We start from the raw sequence: 18,387 nt of genomic DNA on the forward strand, positions 1-18,387 counted from the left end.
ATAAGGAGAAGTGCCACTATGCTACCAAAACAATCGACCTCCTGGGGTACACAGTGACCGGCGGGGAGATAAAACCTGATGCCGAGCGCCTTCGGCCTCTGCCAGAAATGGCGGCACCGTGTGATCGCGCGTCCCTGAGGCAGAGCCTCGGGCTTTTCGCACATCACTCGATGTGGGTCCAAGGCTACCCAGAGAAAAAAAAGCTTTTGGTGGACTGCAAAGCCTTCCCTCTGATGCAGGACGCCCAGGATGCCTTTCAACTTCTGAAGGAGGATATCGCAGGGGCCTGTAAACATTCTATTGATGACAACATTCCATTTCCCGTTGAGACAGACGGCTCCGACTGTGCTATCGCAGCCACCCTCACCCAAGGGGGTAAGCCTGTGGCGTTCTTCTCCAGGACATTGACCTCGAGCAAACGCAAACACTCTGCGATAGAAAAAGAAGATTACGCAGTCGTGGAGTCTGTCAGACGGTGGCGCCACTTGCTGTTAGGCCGGAAATTCGATCTCCTGATGGACCAACAAATATGAATGAATGAACGGCCATAAGCACCCTCAATGCATTAAAAATGAGAAAATATCTCGATGGCGGGTCGAATTAGCTGACTACTGTTATAACAAAATCTATCGACCCGGGAGCGAAAATGTAGCCGCCGACGCGCTATCTCGCCCATCGATTTGCGACGGCATGACTTCGGAGGATCTGAAGCGCATTAATGATTCGTTGTGCCATCCAGGGGTAACTCGCCTTGCTCATTTTGGACGCTGCCGCAACTTACCCTTTTCGATTGAGGACATCAGACGCCTATGTCGAATGTGCTCGGTGCTCGGTATGCGCTGAGTTGAAGCCGCGGTTCTATAAGCCGCCAGTTGGGACTCTCATTCAAGCGAGTCGACCGTGGGAACGGCTAAGCATTGATTTTAAGGCCTTACCCACGCAGAGCACTCTACGTTACATGTTGACCGTAGTTGATGAGTATTCATGTTTTCCGTTCGCATTTCCGTGCTCGGACATGTCCTCCGCCACGGTCATTCGCTGCCTGTGTCAGCTGTTTGTCATGTTCGGGTATCCGGGTTCGTGCATTCCGATCGTGGTGCTGCGTTTATGTCTCAGGAGGTACGGACCTTCCTCGTGGGGCTGGGGATAGCCGCCAGCCAAACTACTCCCTATCATCCTGAGGGGAATGGCCAGGTGGAACGATTTAATGGTGGAATCTGGAAGGCCGTCATGATGCGATTGCGTACACAGTCGATGGGGCTGCACCAATGGCCCCAAGCGGTGCCTGAAGCATAACACGCCCTTTGTATGTTACTATGCACGGCTAAGAAATAAACTTCGCACGAACGTTATTTTGCCGTTGGACAGTCGGCGGACAGTCGCTGTCGAGGCGGACAGTCGGCGGACAGTTTGCCAGCGGACAGTCGCTGCCCGGTTGACTTGTCGATTTAGGCCCCGCGTATCTGAAGCGGACGGTACGACAGAGCAAGTACGAACCGACCATAGATTTGGTGCAACATGTGCAGGTGAATCCACAGTACGCGACCGTTTGGTTGAAGGATGGCCGTTTGTCGACCGTGTCGGTCAAACATTTAGCGCCGTGCGGGGAAAGGCCCGAGGGTGAGGGGCTCCGTCATGACAGGGGCACCGTGGATCCGATCGCCGAAGTTGAGGTGTCCGTGCCGGGAACCCCAAGGCCGGATCGGGCGGCGGGTGACAATGTGCCATGACAGATGGAGAATGCTGGGGTAGCTTCTCCTGATTCGCCTTGTCCGACAGCTCCCGTGATCGAGTGCGGTTCGGTTAGCTAAAGTACTCGCACCGGCTGGGAATGTCGTCGACCCCAACGCTTGGGATTGTGACGAGTTGGTGGGATACCGACTGCAGTTGACATGATTGCTTGCTTTATATTTTATGCATTTATACTGTTAGTCTTGCGTTCTGGCTGAAACTTTAATGGTGGGTTAATGATCTGAAATTGTGGGTTGCATCTCCGAGCAGTGCCCTCCTCCCTGAATATATTACTGATGATGCAGTCCCTGAATCGACCGCGCGTCTTGGGGACAGCTTATAAACTACCTGTAAGCGAGGAGGGATTTCATTTCTGCTGTTGTGGTCTCCAAGTTGGTAAGGATGCTAATGACATGCCTGTGTACTCGCATTGTCTTTGCATTGCCTCAGCATTAATGAAGGTTGTCTGGGAATGTTTGCTTATTTGTGCCTTATATTCTTCCCTCCAGATGTGTTGCATTCGAGTGAATAAAAGCTCACGTTGGAGTTTTTTCTGTGGACATGCTTGATTTTCACCATACCATGCACACACTCAAGGCACCCAGTGCCAGAGGCAGCAGAGCAACACCAAAACATCACTGAACCTCTTCTGTGTTTGACTGTAGGAATGAATGAATGAATGAATGAATGATCGTTTTGTTTCGGCCATTTATAGAAAAAAACAAATAAAAAAACAACGATCATTCATTCATTCATTCATCTCATTCATTCCTACAGTCAAACATAAAAGAGGTTCGGTGATGTTTGACTGCAGGGAAGGTGTTTTTTTCTTTGAAGGCTTCATTTTGTTTTCTGTAAACAGAAATGAAAAATTTTGTGTAAAAATGAAATGAAAAATTGTAAAAATGTAAAAATGAAAAAAATGAAATGAAAATATATATATAATGATATATTCTGTAAAATTTTGGCTTTACCAAAAAGTTCTAATTTGTGCACAGGACATTATCCCAGAAGGATTTTTTTGACTTGTTCAAGTGTGTTTTGGCAAACTCCAGTCGGGCTTTCTTGTCTCTCTCTCAGCAGTGGGGTCCTCCTGGGTCTCCTACCATAGAACCCCCTTTCATTGAGTTGGCGACAGATGGTGCGAGTTGAAACTATCGTAACTTGTGTCTAAAGGTCAGCTTGAATCTGTTTGACAGTTGATCGAGGTGCTTTCTCCATCATTCGAACAATCCTTCGCTGCAATATTCGATCAAAGTTTCTCTTGTGGCCACCTCCAGGGAGGTTGGCTACAGTGCCATGGGCCTTAAACTTCCTGATAACATTCCGTACAGTGGACACATTAACATCAAGGTCTCTGGCGATGGACTTGTAGCCTTGAGATTGTCCATGCTTTGCTACAATCTTGTGTCTGACCTCCTCAGACAATTCTCTGGTATTATTTCTTTTCTCCATCCTCATCGCGGTGCACACAGTGACACAAAACAGCAAAATGACTCCTTTTCTCCATTCAAACTGGTTTAATGAGTGATTCTTATATTGCAGGTGAGTTCAGTTACTTTTTTAAAGGAATAATTAATGCCATAGGTGAGTTCAATTCCAAAGTAAAGGAGAAACACCTGTTTGAAATCTAATTATTTCTAACAACCTCTAAAAGGTGCCAATAATATTGTCTGGGCCATTTTAGGATTTCTGTGGGAAAACTAAGATTTCGTAATTTTTCAGCTTTTTTTTTGTTTTGTTCCATTGTAAACCAAAGAAATACATACTGTATGTAGATACCAAAAGATTTTTTAAATTTCAACAATTTCCTGCATGAGATGTATTGGAATTTCACAAGTTAGGTGGTTTGAGACATTATTTGAAAAAAGTGCAAAGGTACCAATATTTTTGGTCACGACAGTATGAGGAAAAGCGAGTTGGGATGAGTGGATAGAAGTTGGTCCATGTTGGCGGACAGCGAGATGTAAATGGAGTCATCACTTTGGTGGACGGTACAACACACATAAACAAGAGGTGGAAGTGGAGGGGAACCGTAGACAGAGGTACTCATGGGGATGTGTTGAAGTGAGGAAGAGAGCTGGAAGAAAGGGCAGGATGAGGAGGACCAAAGGCTAGGTGGTGATGTGACGAGGCACAGTGATGAATAATATGAGGTGGGGTAGAGGATCGGAGGTGGAGGAATGATTTGGAAGAGAGATGGTTGTATTTCATTAATTGCTCCTTTTGTACATCTTCAGTGTCAACCCCTTCCCTGTCTATTCCCTCCTCTCCTACGAACCCTATCTCTTACCAGCGTCCCACTCCATGTCCACTCCCTCCACTCCCTCCTGTCCCCATTCCATCACTACCTCTCCCTTTCAAAACCCCCCTCACCCCTCCCCGTCATTTCTCCCCCTCTTCCCTCCCCCCCACACCCCTCCCCTTAATTTCTCCCGCTCTTCCCTCCCCTTCAAAACTGTCGCCCCCACACCTCTCCCCTTCAAATCTCCCCCCCAACCCTCCCATTCAAATCTCCACCCTCTCCTTCAGAACTCCCCCCCATACCCCTCCCCTTCAAACTCCCCCATCACCCTCACCTGAAAAACTCCACCCTCACCCCTCCACCTTCAACTCCCCCTAAAAACTCCACCCTCACCCCTCCCCCTTCCCGTTAAACCCCCCCTGAACACCTCCCCTTAAAAACTCCACCCTCACCCCTCCCCCTCCCCCTTCGACCCCCCTTAACACCTCCCCTTAAAAACTCCACCCTCACCCCTCCCCCTTCCCCTTAGACCCCCCTTAAAAACTCCACCCTCACCCCTCCACCTTCAACCCCCCCTTAACACCTCCCCTTTAAAAACTCCACCCTCACCCCTCCCCCTTCCCTTCAAATCTCCCCTCTCACTCCTCCAATCCTCCTCCAAAGTTTCCTCTTAACTCACCCACAAATCTGCCTCCTCCCACATTCATCCAATGCAAACTGGGGTTGTTGAGATTTTCAAGTCAGATACATTTGAAAACGTTAAAGGAGGGGTGATATAAAGGTGAGTTTAGAGATTGGAGAAGGGAAGAAATGTAAGATTTATTTTTTGAAATGGAATGATTGAAAGAGGGATTTGAAAACAGCCTTTGAAAAAGGAAGAAGAGTGAATTGCAATAAAAGGGATTAAACAACACGGAAGGAGGAAGGAGGAGGTATATATAAGCACTTGCTTAGTACGGGAGGAGTGATTCCTTTTTCTTTGAATGTTAAGTGAAAACAGATTTGAGTAAAAAAGAGAAAGGTTGAAAGCGATCGTGAAAGAGTTTGGTAATGCACTTCACAAAAAGAATGGGGATAGAAAGGTGACATTAAAGCGCGGCGTTACGCGCGCTGCTTGTGAGCATTCGGACCGACGGGCGCATGTCACCGAGCTCGGGGAGATCCAGGAGGCGGTCGGCCCGTGCGTCGTCCGTGAGGCCGAACGTGGCTGGCTAGGAGTAGCCGCTTGAGTGCCTCGTACTTGTGGCCGTCCGGTGGGTGGCGAAGGACGGACACAACTCGAGCGGCTGTGCCGGGCCCGAGGGAGGCGACGACGTGGCAATAGCGCGTGTCATCGCCGGTGAGGCGCCGAAGCTGAAATTGGGCTTCGGCCTGGACGAACCAGACTTCGGCCTGAGCCTCCCAAAATTCCGGAAGTTTGACGAAGTTGGCCATGGCAATGGCGTCGCGTGTGGAAGGATCGCTCTGGCAGATCCAATGTCGAGGGGGTCACCAGTAAAGCGCGGCGTTACGCGCGCTGCTTGTGAGCAAGGAGGAAGCGGACAAGCGGTAACTTATAAACATCTTTATTGTAGGAGCTCACTGTAACACTGGCCCGCTCCGGGCTGGGCGCCCGGTGTATATCATGAGGCCACGCCTACCCCTCGGGCGTGGCCACCGCCCACTTGGTGCGCGGGATGATGTCACCACGCCAGTGGGCTTTTGTGTCCGCCACACGTGCCCCCCCAGAATTCCCGCGCACCTGGAGGGCCAGTTTGCAGGGCAGACGAATGACCCGGCCGAAGCGCCCCCTGGCGATCGGCGGCGTCCGGGGTGCAGGGATGCCAGGTGGGATGCCCCTGGCTGCCCCTGGGATGGGTGCAGTACCGGGGGGCGGCGTGGCGGCGGGGCTGGGCGGTGCCGGGGGTCCGCCCGCAGGAGGGCGGCCCCGACGTGGGGGTCGGGCCACTGGCGGTGGATGGTCCACATCGAGGTGGGCCGGCTTGAGGCGGTCTACCGAAACGCGGTCAGGAGTACCGCCGATGTCCAGGGTGAAGTGCTTCGCCCCGGTCTCCAGCACGCGGAAAGGCCCGTCGTACGGGGGCCGCAGTGGTGTCCGATGGGCATCGTGGCGGACGAAGACGTACTCCGCCGCGCGAAGCTCCGGGGCGACGTGCGTCGGTGGGTGCCCGTGGCATGCCGTTGGCACCGGGGCGAACCTCTGGGCGGTCTCTTGCAGAGCGGAGCGCTGCTGTGCCGCGGACCATGGTGCCGTGGAGTCGGGGAGGAATTCCCCAGGCACCCGCAGCGGTTGCCCGAAGACCAACTCCGCCGCGGATGCGCGCAGGTCCTCCTTGGGCGCCGTCCGGAGGCCCAGCAGGACCCAGGGGAGCCTGTCGACCCAGCCGCCGTCGCGGAGGGTGGCCCGGAGCGCGGCCTTCAATGAGCGGTGAAATCGCTCACACAGGCCGTTAGCCTGGGGGTGGTAGGCCGTGGTTCGGTGCAGCCGGACCCCGAGCCCCTGCGCAACCGCCCCCCAGAGCTCCGAGGTGAACTGGGGGCCGCGGTCGGATGAGATGTCTGAGGGGGCGCCGAACCGGGCGACCCAGGTGGCGATGAAAGCCTGCGCGACATCGGCCGCCGTTGTCGACGCCAAGGGCACGGCCTCCGGCCACCGGGTGGTGCGGTCCACCATGGTGAGGATGTAGGTGAAACCCCGCGAGGGGGGCAGAGGTCCCGCCAGGTCCACGTGGACGTGGTCAAACCGGCGTTCCGGCACCGTGAACGGGGCCAACGGGGCCTGGGTGTGCCGGTGCACCTTGGCGCGCTGGCACGCGAGGCACGTCCTGGCCCAGCCGCGGACGGCCTTCCGGAGGCCATGCCAGACGAACTTGGCGGCGATCAGCCTTTGGGAGGCCCTCGCGCCCGGGTGGGACAGGCCGTGGATGGCGTCAAACACCTGGCGCTGCCAGCCCGCGGGCACGATGGGGCGAGGACGCCCGAGGGAGACGTCGCACAAGAGGGCCACGCCCGCGCCGTCGAACGGCACCTCGGTGATGCGGAGGCCCGTGACGGCGGTCCGCAAGGCCTGGACGTTGGGGTCAGCGGCCTGGTCCGCTGCCATCCGGGCATAGTCGATGCCGAGGTGGACTGCGTGGGCGACGGCCCGGGAAAGGCAATCCGCCACCGGGTTGTCCTTCCCCGCGACGTGCTGGATGTCCGTCGTGTACTCGGACACGGCCGAGAGGTGACGCTGCTGCCGGGCCGACCACGGCTCGGTGACCTTGCCCATCACGAAGATCAGCGGCTTGTGGTCGACGAAGGCAGTGAACGCACGGCCCTCGAGCAGATGGCGGAAGTGCCTGACCGCCAAGTGAAGTCCGAGCAACTCGCGGTCGAAGGTACTGTAACGGCGTTCGGGCGGGCGAAGCTGCCGGCTAAAGAACGCCAGTGGTTGCCAAGCTCCACGCACCCATTGCTCGTGCACCGCGCCCACCACGTAGTCCGAGGCATCGGTGGTGAGGGCGATCGGGCGCCGGGTGCGCGAGCATGGTGGCGTTAGCCAAGGCGAGCTTCGCGCCCGTGAACGCCGTGTCCATCTGCTCGGTCCAGGTAACGTCGCCTTTGCCCGGCTTACCTCGGAGAGCTTCGTGCAGGGGGCGCAGGAGCTGGGCGATACGGGGCAGGAACCGATGGTAAAAGTTCACCATGCCCAGGAACTCCTGCAGCCCTCTGATCGTGCGGGGGCGCGGAAACCCCTTCACCGCCTCTACCTTGGCCGGCAGGGGGACGGCTCCGTGCCTGGTGACACGGTGCCCCAGAAAATCGATTGTGGCGGCGCCGAACCGGCACTTTGCGGGGTTCACAATCAGGCCATGCTGGCCCAGGCGTTCGAAGAGCGTGCGGAGGTGGCGTAGGTGCTCTTCGCGGGACGCGCTGGCGACGAGGATATCGTCCAGGCAGACGTAGACAAAATCCAAGTCGCGCAGGACGCTGTCCATCAGTCGCTGGAACGCCTGAGCCGCATTCTTCAGACCGAAGGGCATGCGCAGGAACTCGAAGAGTCCGAATGGCGTGATGACCGCCGTCTTCGGGACGTCCTCCGGCCTGACGGGGACCTGATGGTAGCCGCGTATGAGGTCCACCTTCGAGAAGAAGGACCTGCCCGCCAAACGGGCAGAAAAGTCCTGAATGTGGGGGACGGGGTAGCGGTCGGGAGTCGTGGCGTCATTGAGACGGCGATAGTCCCCGCACGGTCGCCATCCCCCGCCGGGTTTCGGCACGATGTGCAGCGGCGACGCCCAAGCGCTCTCTGAGCGCCGAACGATGCCGAGTCGCTCCAGGGTAGCGAACCCCGCTTTTGCCACCGCCAGCTTCGTCGGCTCGAGGCGGCGTGCCCGGGCGTAGACCGGTGGCCCGACGGTGGGGATGTGATGGGCCACCCCGTGCTTGACGGCCCCCGCCGAGAAGGTGGGCCACGTGAGGGCCGGGAAGCCGGCGAGGAGGCGGGTGAATGCGTCCGCTGCCGGAAGCGTACAGACCAACGTGGCCGGAACCGAACCGTTCGGCAAGCCGCTTGGCAAGCCGCTCGTTGAGCTGCGCAACGCACAAGCGAGCGAGCTGAACGTCTCGGCCTGGACAAGACGTCTGCGCTTGATGTCGACCAGGAGCCCATTAGCGCACAGGAAGTCCGCGCCAAGCAGTGCCATGGGCACGTCGGCGGTGACGAACGTCCATCGGAAAACCTGCCCTCCAAACCGCAGAGAGAGGCAGCGTTTTCCATACGTACGGATGGGCGTCCCGTTCGCGGCAAGCAGCGCGGGGCCCCCACCCGCGGCGTGCTTGTCTGACGTGCCGGCGGGAATGACACTCACCTGCGCTCCCGTGTCGCACAGGTAACGGCGCCCGGAGAAGGTGTCCGTTATGAACAGCAGGCTGCTCGAACGGCCGGCGCTCATCGCCACTATTGAGCGCCGGCCCGGGCGTTTCCCGACCTGTTGAAGGAGCATGGCGGATGACACTGCCGAGCTTCGTGGCCGAACTTGGCGTGGAACCAGCACCAGGTGGTGGAGCTGGAGGAGCGCGGCTGGCTCCGCCAGGCCGGTGGAGTTGGCGGGTTTCCCCGCGGTGGCGGTTTTCACCGCGGCGGTGGGCGGGGCGTGGCGGCATTCACGAGGTGCGTATACGCATGCTGCGTATGCTGTAGAAGCTGATGCTGTGGAACAGCAGCATGGGAGGCAGCAGCAGGAGGCCCAGCAGCAGCATCAGCCTCGAGGGCCGTGACGGCCACGCCGACTCTCGCCCGCGTGTCCGAAGCGGCGAAGTACCTGTCCGCCTCGGCTGCCAATGCTCGGGGTTCCGTTAGCCCGGTCCCGGCCAACGCGAGGCGAACCTGCGCTGGAAGTTGGCGCCGGAAAAGCGCCCGGAATAGAGAACCGGGGGCTTCGTCGCCCAACAGTGACAGCATATGGTCCATTCGGACCGACGGGCGCGTGTCACCGAGCTCGGGGAGATCCAGGAGGCGGTCGGCCCGTGCGTCGTCCGTGAGGCCGAACGTGGCTAGGAGTAGCCGCTTGAGTGCCTCGTACTTGTGGCCGTCCGGTGGGTGGCGAAGGACGGACACAACTCGAGCGGCCGTGCCGGGCCCGAGGGAGGCGACGACGTGGCAATAGCGCGTGTCAACGCCGGTGAGGCGCCGAAGCTGAAATTGGGCTTCGGCCTGGACGAACCAGACTTCGGCCTGAGCCTCCCAAAATTCCGGAAGTTTGACGAAGTTGGCCATGGCAATGGCGTCGCGTGTGGAAGGATCGCTCCGGCAGATCCAATGTCGAGGGGGTCACCAGTAAAGCGCGGCGTTACGCGCGCTGCTTGTGAGCAAGGAGGAAGCGGACAAGCGGTAACTTATAAACATCTTTATTGTAGGAGCTCACTGTAACACTGGCCCGCTCCGGGCTGGGCGCCCGGTGTATATCATGAGGCCACGCCTACCCCTCGGGCGTGGCCACCGCCCACTTGGTGCGCGGGATGATGTCACCACGCCAGTGGGCTTTTGTGTCCGCCACAACATCGTCCGGAGAAGGAGGAAAAGATGGAGGATGGGAGGATGGGAGGGGCGAGACAACACGTGCTGTAAAAAGTTGGGAGAAGGAAAAGGTGAAAATAAAAGGTAGTGCAGAGAAAGGACGATCTTGGACACACAACGACTAATGAGGGAACCGGGTAGGCCTAAAAAATCCGACTAATCCTCCAAGCTCACAGCAAACACATAAACAGCAAAATAAACAGCAGAAAAATCGACAAAGCGATCGCGAGAACTCTGAGGATACCGGAGGAGTCCAAAGATCAGCACGACCGAGCTCAAGGAACCGGAACGTTGGTTGGTGGTTTGAACTTTGAGACAGGTATTAATTGTGAATTGGCACACCTGAGTAAGATGAAAATTACTTACTGTGCGAAGATCTATCAGATCCTGGAGCATTAAATGGATGCGTGTCGATATTTCCCGCTCCTTCAATAATTTCTCCAAAAATGTGAAATAACCATTCATCTGTCGAAACACAAAAATATGTTTCTCAGTCAGTAAAACTATAACGGCATTCAGTAGAGAGCATACCTCGGCCTGGTTGGCCACATCACTCAATGGTGAAGAATCACGAAAGAAATTAAATAATTCTCATATCGGAATCCATATTCAGATCTTCACCAAAATTAAATCGATTCTTCCTTGTCGGACACCCAACCGGTCCACCAAGTTTCATCCAAATCCATCCATAACTTTTTGAGATATCCCGCAATGTATCGTTTTTGGCCCAAAATACCAATGGTGAAGAATCACTTAAATATATATATAATTCTCATATCGGAATCCATATTCAGATCTTCACCAAAATCTAATCTATTTGTACTTGTCAGACACCCAACCGGTCCACCAAGTTTCGTACAAATCCGTCCACAACTTTTTGAGATATCCTGCGATGTATCGTTTTTGGCCCAAAATACCAAGGGTGAAGAATCACTTTAAAATTCTAGTAGCCGGATCCGAATCCGGATCTTCACCAAAATCTAATAATTTCGTCCTTGTGACATATGCTACATCCCTGTCAAATTTTGTCCGAATCTATCCACAACGTTTTGAGATATTTTGTTCACAAACAAACAAACAAATGAAAAATCACTCATTGAGCGACACTTGACAAAACAGAACAAAGTAAAATGGCACTCGGTAGAGCATCCTTTTGACCTCAAAAATAATTCGTGGTTGAATTCAGTGACCTGATATTCAAATCGTCTTCAAAGTTTAAGTTAATCGGATGAAAATTGACAATTTTAGAAATTTGGGCCTTTGTTGACATTTGGTCGATGTTGATCTCAAAAATAGTTGGTGGTTGAATTCAGTGATCCGATATGAAAATCACATTCATATTCCAAGTAAATCGGATGAAAATTGAGGATTTTAGAAATTTGAAGTTTTTGTTGACCATTGGCCTATGTTGACATTTTGGGCTATGCTGATCTCAAAATTAGTTGGTGGTTGAATTCAGTGATCCAATATGTAAATCGTTTTCAAATTTCAAGTCAATCGGATGAAAAGTGAGGATTTTAGAAATTTGAAAAAAGTGGTTGACCTTTGGCCTATGTTGACCTTTTGGCCTACGCTGATCTCAAAATAGTTGGTGGTTCAATTCAGTTATATGATATGTAAATCCTCTTCAAATTTCAACTTCATCCCAGCAGCTATCTTTACTTTGAAAATCCGTCTTGAGCTGCGTCACCTGCAAGTGATTAAAACACATCAGCAATCATCACACATCGAGGGAAACATTATCTTATGTTCTTTAATATCTGTTATTTTGTGGTCAAAGGTCAGACAGTGTGGAGCAAGTCCCACATTGTTCGATAACGGTTGCTTACTTGTTGACGGTACTCAACATCCTGTTGCTCCTGCTTCTTTCGCTGTTCCTGGAGCTGCTGTTCCAATTCAGAATATTTTCTCTCCAGGCTCTCCAGGCCCCGGATGTTTGAGGTCCATATCGTTAATGAGGAGAGAGGGGGAGCATCGGGTGCAGGAGAGGGGAGGGGAGGAGGAGGTAGGAAGAGCAGTTGATCGTGTGTCAGAGATTACAGAAGAGTTCCAAGAAAGGGAAGGATGAGGATGAAAGGTTTGATGATGATGGGATGAGGCACAGTGAGGGGTTCTTTGAGGGGACAGAAGATTGGGGGAGGTGGAGGTATGAGATAGAAGGGAGATGAAGTCGGGATGAGGCAGCTTTGAGGAGGTGGGAGGGGGGAGAATTGGAGAGGGATGGTACGGGGGGAAATTTGAAGGGGAGGGGTTGGGGGGAGTTTTGAAGGGGAGGGGCAAGGGGGGACTTTAGAAGAGGAGGGTCAAGGGGGGAGATTTGCAGGGGAGGGGCTAGGGGGGCGTTTAGAAGAGGAGGGTCAAGGGGGGAGATTTGTAGGGGAGGGGCGAGGGGGGAGTTTAGACCGTGGATGATTCATGAAAGACGAACAATTATAACAAATTGGGTTATTTGTGATTTTGACGTCAGCGATCCGTTTAAGAACGACAAAGGAGGGGTGGAACGAATGTGAATTTAGAGCTTCGAGTGATTTGGAATCATAAGAGATTGAATTTTTTTTTGAAGTGGACTGAGATCGTTGCTCCCATTCCTCGAACTTCCTGTTCATTTCTTCCACTGCCTTTACAGTTTCGTTATTTTTCAAGACCACTTCATCCCAGTCGTTGTCTTTAGTTTGAAAATCCGTCTTGAGCTGCGTCACCTGCAAGTGATTAAAACACATCAGCAATCATCACACATCGAGGGAAACATTATCTTATGTTCTTTAATATCTGTTATTTTGTGGTCAAAGGTCAGACAGTGTGGAGCAAGTCCCACATTGTTCGATAACGGTTGCTTACTTGTTGACGGTACTCAACATCCTGTTGCTCCTGCTTCTTTCGCTGTTCCTGGAGCTGCTGTTCCAATTCAGAATACTTGCTCTCCAGGTGTGAGCGATCCATCAAAAGTGCTTCAATCCGTGAAGTCATCTCATCCAATTGATTATCCGTTGATTTCAACTGCTGAGATAGCAGCTCGACCTGTGCAGCAGAAACATGACAGTGTAGCGGCTACCGCTGGGTATACACAATCGCCTCGCACCTACCGAGGACGCGGTGCGATCACCATACCGGGCTCGCCCAGGACGCCCGGGCACGCCCAGGACGCCCGGGCACGCCCAGGACGCCCGGGCACGCCCAGCCTCGCCTTTCCAGGGCTCGTCCAGGACGCCCGGGCATGCCCGCTCTCGACTTGCCAGGCCTCGTCCAGGACGCCCGGGCATGTCCAGACTCGCCTTTCCAGGATTCACCCAGAACGCCCGGGCACGCCCAGCCTCGCCTTTCCAGGGCTCGTCCAGGACGCCCGGGCATGTCCAGACTCGCCTTTCCAGGGTTCGCCCAGGACGCCCGGGCATGCCCGGTCTCGCCTTTCCCGGGCAAATGCTCCGGGATAATGTGTGTATATATATTGCTGCCCGATAAACGGGCTTTTGAGAGTACCCGAGTTGATTTGACACAATAAAGAAACTCGGATGAATTCCAGCTTTTTGTCGCGTCCATTCTTCCGATTACGTGGGAGCACAGCTCCTACAGGGACACGTTTAAGAAGCAAAATGGCTGCAAGTCGGCCATTTTGGATCTGATCTTGAAAAATAAATGACAGGCAAATGGAAGCCACCATTCATGATATGTGTGCCAAGTTTGAACTACATGGGTAAATTCAAGTCCGAGAAATGGTTGGGGACACGTTTAAGAAGCAAAATGGCTGCAAGTCGGCCATTTTGGATCTGATCTTGAAAAATAAATGACAGGCACATGGAAGCCATCATTCATGATATGTGTGCCAAGTTTGAACTACATGGGTAAATTCAAGTCCGAGAAATGGTTGAGGACGTGTTCAGCATCGGGTTTTTTACAACTAAAATGGCCGCCAGTTGGCCATCTTTGTTCACATTCGCCAAACAAAATGATGTGCACATGGATACCATGATGTATTGTTTTTGTGTCAAGTATGAACAAAATCGGTCCACACCCTTCCGAGATATGGTTGCAGACAGACGGACAGATGGATTGATGGACGAGACCGAATCCATAACCCCCATTTTGGACGAAGTCCAGCAGGGGCTAATTAAGCTCTTAACTCCCTCTGAAGGCTCAAACTTCATTATGAGCAGTTGAAGGTTTCACCAAAATAATTGTTCCTGCTCTTCCTCATCCCTTTTCCTCATTTACTCTTCCTTGCTTTTCCTCTTCCAAAATAATAAACCGAGGCCATTATTGTTAACTAGCCGAAACCCGTGGAACATCCACGGAAGGGAGGATGTGGTGTATGGATAGAATGTACCATTATGGATGGCATAGGGGATTTGCTTGTCCGAGTAAGAGTTAGGAAGAAAGATGAGAATGAAGAGTGCGTATATGAACAACGTATTTATTGCAATCTACTTAAATGACAACGCCACGATATACTTTTGAAAATATCACGTACCGTCTCGAAGTCAATGCCATCCTTTTATCTCTTCGTATACAACTCTGATTTCTACCTTATCGTGAACAGGGTAAAGCCTACTTTGATAATCATGAACGGTGGCAGATGCAGGAGTTGGTGAAACGAAAGGGGGGGGGGGGGGGGGCTGATCATGACCTACCCTACGCCAATATGACTCAGCCAGCTGATTCAGGCAACGCAGGAATTAGTCAGGTTCACTATGTTAACAAATATAATTTCGTTCAAAATTTTGGTAGATTAGCAAAACTATACATTTTTGGAATATTCAGAGCATGAGGAATCCAAAAATTAATGTTTACATTTGCGTAGACACCTTTGCGAAAATGACACTCAGGACAGTGATGAAGATAGTCAGGTTCACTATGTTGACAAATATAATTTCTTTCAAAATTTTGGGATTAGCAAACCTGTACATTTTTGGAATCTTCAGAGCATGGAGAATCTGAAAATCAATGTTGGCATTTTCACAGACACCTGCATGGCCGCCATTTTGGATTTTGAAAATGGCCGCCATAAAATACATATTTTGCGCGATCTCGGCTTCTAGTCAACCTAGAGACTTAATTAAATATGCTAATCCTATGTTTTCTGGGTCAAGGAATCCAATAAAGGCCTCAAAATAGTGCTCAGGATTATAGAAAAGCAACAAACAAAAGTAATTGAAAACCATTGCCTTTATATTTGTGATGTAACTGTATTACATAATACATGATATTGCAAGTCCTTTGAAGTTATAGGTTGTTATAGGAAGTTATAGGTAGTATCAGATTGAACTATAAGTCCTATACACAGGATCTACGAGGTCTATACCGTTCAGGAATATGCTTTCACAGATCTTCATCACTGTCCTGAGTGTCATTTTCGCAAAGGTGTCTACGCAAATGTAAACATTAATTTTTGGATTCCTCATGCTCTGAATATTCCAAAAATGTATCGTTTTGCTAATCTACCAAAATTTTGAACGAAAAAACAGTGAACCTGACTAAATTGCAAAGTTACCATCATATTGAGTCAACTTACACACTGGCTAGCACGTAGCAGCCAGTCTTTGAGGAACAATAAACTGCTCTATTCACGGTGCTTAAGGTAATCCTTCAAATCATTTAAAAACAACCCAACGTTGACGAAGCATGGCATACGAGGCCCGTTCAAAAAGTTCACGGAACGACGTACTCTCAATGGTCTGAGGTCAAAATGTTTGTTTTTTTCCCCCCTTACACAACGGAAACAACAACTTGATAGGTCGGGCCGAGGCCTACGCCTACGTTTCGTCACTCGGCAAAGTACACTTTGTTTTAAGCTTTCAGAAGCTGAAGCCTTGGTATTTATTGCTTTATATGATACTGATGGGCTGCTGATCGGTTTCACTTCGTTGTAATCACAGTATATGGAAGAAATTATGGTAAACCCACCTGATGAGGTTAGCGTACAGCGCGATCGACGACACCGGCACAAATGGCGGATTGCATGCTCAGGATTGTCCACTCAGTGGACGGCTTGCTGTCGCCTTCGACTGTCCAATCAGCGGACGGCTTGTTGCGCCTTCGACTGTTCAATCAGCGGACGGCTTGCTGCGCCTTCACCCAGCATACGCCGATACGATGGAGTCGTAAGATGGCGTCGTATCGGCCGTTAATCGGATGATTTTGGGCCCCAACGTCGGCTAATTCAGATTTTTCGAGTATGGCTGTAGGTGATAAACAGAGCGCGGTTCGTAGATCGTAAATGCATTAGTGCCGTGGGCATCGGGTCACTGGGTGCGGCGTAAAAGGGATAACAAAGTCGAGTCCTTACGGTATTATTATATAGTAAAGCGCGGCGTTACGCGCGCTGCTTGTGAGCAAGGAGGAAGCGGACAAGCGGTAACATATAAACGTCTTTATTGTAAGACTACACTGTAACACTGTACTGTCCCGGGCTGGGCGCCCGGTGTATATCATGAGGCCACGCCTACCCCTGGTGCGTGGCCACCGCCCACTTGGTGCGCGGAATGATGTCACCACGCCAGTGGGCTTTTGTGTCCGCCACACGCGCCCCCCCAGAATTCCCGCGCACCTGGAGGGCCAGTTTGCGGGGCAGACGAATGACCCGGCCGAAGCGCCCCCTGGCGATCGGCGGCGTCCGGGGTGCAGGGATGCCAGGTGGGATGCCCCTGGCTGCCCCTGGGATGGGTGCAGGACCGGGGGGCGGAGTGGCGGCGGGGCTGGGCGGTGCCGGGGGTCCGCCCGCAGGAGGGCGGCCCCGACGTGGGGGTCGGGCCACTGGCGGTGGATGGTCCACATCGAGGTGGGCCGGCTTGAGGCGGTCTACCGAAACGCGGTCAGGAGTACCGCCGATGTCCAGGGTGAAGTGCTTCGCCCCGGTCTCCAGCACGCGGAAAGGCCCGTCGTACGGGGGCCGCAGTGGTGTCCGATGGGCATCGTGGCGGACGAAGACGTACTCCGCCGTGCGAAGCTCCGGGGCGACGTGCGTCGGTGGGTGCCCGTGGCATGCCGTTGGCACCGGGGCGAACCTCTGGGCGGTCTCTTGTAGAGCGGAGCGCTGCTGTGCCGCGGACCATGGTGCCGTGGAGTCGGGGAGGAACTCGCCCGGCACCCGCAGCGGTTGCCCGAAGACCAATTCCGCCGCGGATGCGCGCAGGTCCTCCTTGGGCGCCGTCCGGAGGCCCAGCAGGACCCAGGGGAGCCTGTCGACCCAGCCGCCGTCGCGGAGGGTGGCCCGGAGCGCGGCCTTCAATGAGCGGTGAAATCGCTCACACAGGCCGTTAGCCTGGGGATGGTAGGCCGTGGTTCGGTGCAGCCGGACCCCGAGCCCCTGCGCAACCGCCCCCCAGAGCTCCGAGGTGAACTGGGAGCCGCGGTCGGATGAGATGTCTGAGGGGGCGCCGAACCGGGCGACCCAGGTGGCGATGAAAGCCTGCGCGACATCGGCCGCCGTTGTCGACGCCAAGGGCACGGCCTCCGGCCACCGGGTGGTGCGGTCCACCATGGTGAGGACGTAGGTGAAACCCCGCGAGGGGGGCAGAGGTCCCACCAGGTCCACGTGGACGTGGTCAAACCGGCGTTCCGGCACCGTGAACGGGGCCAACGGGGCCTGGGTGTGCCGGTGCACCTTGGCGCGCTGGCACGCGAGGCACGTCCTGGCCCAGCCGCGGACGGCCTTCCGGAGGCCATGCCAGACGAACTTGTCGGCGATCAGCCTTTGGGAGGCCCTCGCGCCCGGGTGGGACAGGCCGTGGATGGCGTCAAACACCTGGCGCTGCCAGCCCGCGGGCACGATGGGGCGAGGACGCCCGAGGGAGACGTCGCACAAGAGGGCCGCGCCCGCGCCGTCAAACGGCACCTCGGTGACGCGGAGGCCCGTGACGGCGGTCCGCAAGGCCTGGACGTCGGGCTCAGCGGCCTGGTCCGCTGCCATCCGGGCATAGTCGATGCCGAGGTGGACTGCGTGGGCGACGGCCCGGGAAAGGCAATCCGCCACCGGGTTGTCCTTCCCCGCGACGTGCTGGATGTCCGTCGTGTACTCGGACACGGCCGAGAGGTGATGCTGCTGCCGGGCCGACCACGGCTCGGTGACTTTGCCCATCGCAAAGATCAGCGGCTTGTGGTCGACGAAGGCAGTGAACGCCCGGCCCTCGAGCAGATGGCGGAAGTGCCTGACCGCCAAGTGAAGTCCGAGCAACTCGCGGTCGAAGGTACTGTAACGGCGTTCGGGCGGGCGAAGCTGCCGGCTAAAGAACGCCAGCGGTTGCCAAGCTCCACGCACCCATTGCTCGTGCACTGCGCCCACCGCGTAGTCCGAGGCATCGGTGGTGAGGGCGATCGGTGCATCGGGCGCCGGGTGCGCGAGCATGGTGGCGTTAGC

At 54.1% G+C, this 18,387-nt stretch overlaps 1 protein-coding gene and 2 long non-coding RNA genes across 4 annotated transcripts in view; 1 reads left to right on the forward strand and 2 right to left on the reverse strand.

Moving 5' to 3' along the window:
* Positions 1-12,300, reverse strand: part of LOC137436678 (uncharacterized) — a 15,863-nt gene extending 3,563 nt beyond the window's left edge. Inside the window, exons 1-3 of one of the 2 annotated variants that reach the window (XR_010986345.2) lie at positions 11,867-12,300; positions 11,581-11,727; positions 10,404-10,502 (exon numbers count right to left, since the gene is read on the reverse strand). This is a non-coding gene — a long non-coding RNA (uncharacterized LOC137436678). The remainder of the gene's footprint in view (positions 1-10,403; positions 10,503-11,580; positions 11,728-11,866) is intronic. The other variant, XR_010986346.2, reaches the window with a different exon arrangement.
* LOC137413067 (protein farnesyltransferase subunit beta-like) overlaps positions 1-18,387 on the forward strand; it is a 456,508-nt gene that overhangs the window by 116,251 nt on the left and 321,870 nt on the right. The gene's annotated exons all lie outside the window — the stretch shown is intronic.
* Positions 12,348-16,087, reverse strand: LOC144888297 (uncharacterized). The gene is made up of 3 exons (XR_013620892.1): positions 15,936-16,087; positions 12,876-13,055; positions 12,348-12,736 (listed from the first exon to the last, which is right to left on the reverse strand). It is a non-coding gene; the product is annotated as an uncharacterized LOC144888297 (long non-coding RNA).

Source organism: Myxine glutinosa, chromosome 11, assembly GCF_964187855.1.
Source record: "Myxine glutinosa chromosome 11, kmMyxGlut1.1, whole genome shotgun sequence".
Taxonomy (NCBI): domain Eukaryota; kingdom Metazoa; phylum Chordata; class Myxini; order Myxiniformes; family Myxinidae; genus Myxine; species Myxine glutinosa.